This window comes from Cyprinus carpio, chromosome A10 (genome assembly GCF_018340385.1).
Source record: "Cyprinus carpio isolate SPL01 chromosome A10, ASM1834038v1, whole genome shotgun sequence".
Taxonomy (NCBI): domain Eukaryota; kingdom Metazoa; phylum Chordata; class Actinopteri; order Cypriniformes; family Cyprinidae; genus Cyprinus; species Cyprinus carpio.
The window spans coordinates 13,680,387-13,683,575 of record NC_056581.1 but is presented as its reverse complement, the minus strand read 5'-3'; the positions used below and the strand labels follow the sequence as shown (position 1 = coordinate 13,683,575).

The following is a 3,189-nucleotide window of genomic DNA, read 5'->3' as shown; positions in this document are numbered from 1 at the left end:
TTATTTTAGTCCTAAATATAGAGGTTTTTTCAACAGTTTAATATTTAGTCTCTTATTCTCACCAAAGGTTGCATTTATTTAATCTAAAAAACAGCAATATGGTGAAGTATTATTAAAATATTTTCTACTTTAATATATTTTATACTATAATTTAAACCGATGATGGACAAAGCTGAATTTTCAGCATCATTGCTCCGGTGTCAGTGTCACATGATCCTTCAGATATCATTCTGATATGCTGATTTGCAGCTTTATTATGTATCAGTGTTAAAATATTTTTAAAATTCTGTCGAAACCATGAGAACTTTTTTTCAGGATACTTTGATTAATAGAAAGTTCAAAAGAAGAACTTTTGAAATAGAAATCTTTTGTGACAGGAAAATATCTGTACTGTCACTTTTGATTAATGTATGCATCCACCGATGAATTAAAGTATTAATTTACACACAGAGACACACCACACCACACACACACATATATATATATACAGTAAAGTATCTTAGTGAAGTTTTGGTCTGGTTAAGAGAGTAATTGCAAAAAAACAGTCCCCGTGTGAGGTTTATAGAAAATTAATAATAAAAATATTTTGACAAATAATACACTATTACAGACTTTATTTTATATTTCAAAATAAATTATGGAAAAATATTTAATCTGAGTACCATTAAACAAAATACATATTATTCTATGTCATTTTCCAAAATTGTTTCTCACAAATAAACAATAAAGAAGACTGTATAGAAACTAATAAAGTCCATCAACTGGTCTTCCAACTTGTATTTCAAACTAGTTTCTCTCTCATGATATTCTTCTTTCTTCTTTCCATGGCTAACTGTGAGAACCTGAAGGCTGTGTCATATGGTTATTTCCTGCTTGTGGCTCTTTGATGTTTTTTCTATGAAAGACAAAAGGAGAACATTCAGTTGCAAGAATTCAAATACTAAATGTACATGGCTTAACAAATAGCAGGGAACTTATGTATTCTGTTAAAGTATTAATTCTAAAAAATAAAAAGATGACTGGACAGTGCCTGGGTTTATGCTCTGGATTTCCACATCCTCTCGAGGGCTGTCTTGATTTCTTTTTGATTTTACTGCACACATAAACATGTCATGAGAACCATTTATATAGACTGAATATTCTATCTACCTAATCTCTGTGTATTTTTAGCAAATAAACACTATTATGCAGATGACTTATTTTAATACAGTAAGTTCTGTTCACTGTATTACCTCTGTATCTTTTTATAATTAAAGTGAGCGCAAGAAGAACGATTAATCCTGCGACGATACCCAACATCCACGGATTAAATTTTAAGAAATCTACAGAGAAAAGGAGAAGAAAAATTGTTAAATCAAGACAGATGTTTGCTGTTAAAACTGCCACAATGTTTTTTAGCAAGGAAATGATTTTTAGCTTTGGTCTCAACAGATAAATAATGGATGGATGCGTTCATGGATCAGTGGGATACCTTTCTCCCTGTCTGGAGGATGAAATAACAACACGGGTCTGTATCACATGCCGTGTCTCTGCTCCTAAGAAGGCACATGTGTAAATTCCAGAATGTTCTGAAACCCAGGGTTCTTCAGGCTTAGTGAAACATTCCCCTTCAATGCGTTGTCCTCTTTTAGTTCTGCGTGATTCCAGTAGCTTCTGGATTTACGTGTCCGGCTGTCATACGTGAGGATATCTGTGGTTTTGTTTGCTGCCGTAGGAAAAAGTCCAGACGAGAGAGAAGGACTGAAGGTTCTTGGGAGCTTTACTTGGGAATAACCAGGGTCTTTCCCTTCAAAGCCGGGTAATTTCTGTGACATATATGAGACAACATTGGTATTATTCACTCTTTATAACACATTATGCACATTATAGTATGAGCAAGCTTTACCTTGCTGCTGTAATGAAGATGTCAATGTCTGTGTGCCATATTGGAGGTGATGTTACACATATAAATATGATCGAGGCTGTAGTTCTGCTGTTTAGGATGCTGTCCACTGTAAAGAGGCCCTTTCCGCCAGGAGCCATGCGGGGTGGTGGGTTGCAGAGCAGCAGGACTTAACCAGGGTTCTGAGCTCCACTGCACCACCGGTGCTGGGTAGACATCTTTAGTAGAGCACTGAATCAGCCCAGAGGGATTTATGTCAATTGAAATCGACCTGATGGGAGCTGGAAGACATCAAATGAATGAACGAACGGATAGATAGATAGATAGATAGATAGATAGATAGATAGATAGATAGATAGATAGATAGATAGATAGATAGATAGATAGATAAGGTAAGAAATCTCCGACAATTGAGCCGTTTCGGTCAACTTGGAGTTATTTAAAAAGTCGGTTGAATTAATGGATCGATGACTCAATCATATTGCACAAAAAGACTCACTTGTCCATTCACGTCACCTACTCTTATCAAATAATAGAACAAATATGAAAGAATCTTTTTAGTGAACTGATTCTCAATATAAAAATGAGTGCGATGAATCAAAATCTTCATCACTGCAAATGCATAGGTAGGTTAACTATGCAAACCTCTCACTACTACAACTACTAATCAAAAAACAATATATTTGAAATAAATGAAAGTATTCCTGCAGGCAAGAGAAACAAACCTTCCACTGTCGCAACAGCAAATGTCAGAGTTACATTGTTGACCACACATTTGTATCGTCCTCTACTCCTCGCATCTACTTGTTTCACAAGCAGGCGAGGCGTTGCCGTCAGAGACGCTGCTGTCGCTGATCAGCTTCACGTTGCCGAGGTTGAGACTCTGTTCCGCCTGCTGTAAACTGAGTATGAGCGCCTCCTGCTGGTACCACTGGATCTTCACCTCACCATTAGTGGGGCGTGAAGAAGAACAGGGAAGAATACAGTCTCAGAGAAGATGCAGGTCCCACGAACCTCTGCAAATCATCATCAACAAACAGAAAAGCTTTCAGATATTCCTGCATGTACGAGAATGATTTATAGACCTTAGTCTGGCTAGAAACCGTATTTGATTGTAGTGAATGAACGATTGGTATGTTGTTAAACAAGCAGTACAGTCCACTTAACACACTGTAGGCCTAGTTCTATCCTCACAACCTCGTTGTCAAATATATGGCTTTACCCCTGACTAATTAGGTCTCTAAGTAGCCTATCATTTAAAAGGAATAATACTTGCAATGAATTTATAACATTTATGTAGTGATTTC

General features: G+C 36.4%; 1 long non-coding RNA gene across 1 annotated transcript; it reads right to left on the bottom strand.

Annotated features, from left to right (window-relative positions):
- Positions 1-1,030: 1,030 nt before the first annotated feature.
- On the bottom strand, positions 1,031-1,314 carry LOC122146523. Its single transcript, XR_006161043.1, has 2 exons — positions 1,233-1,314; positions 1,031-1,093 (listed from the first exon to the last, which is right to left on the bottom strand). It is a non-coding gene; the product is annotated as an uncharacterized LOC122146523 (long non-coding RNA).
- Positions 1,315-3,189: the final 1,875 nt, after the last annotated feature.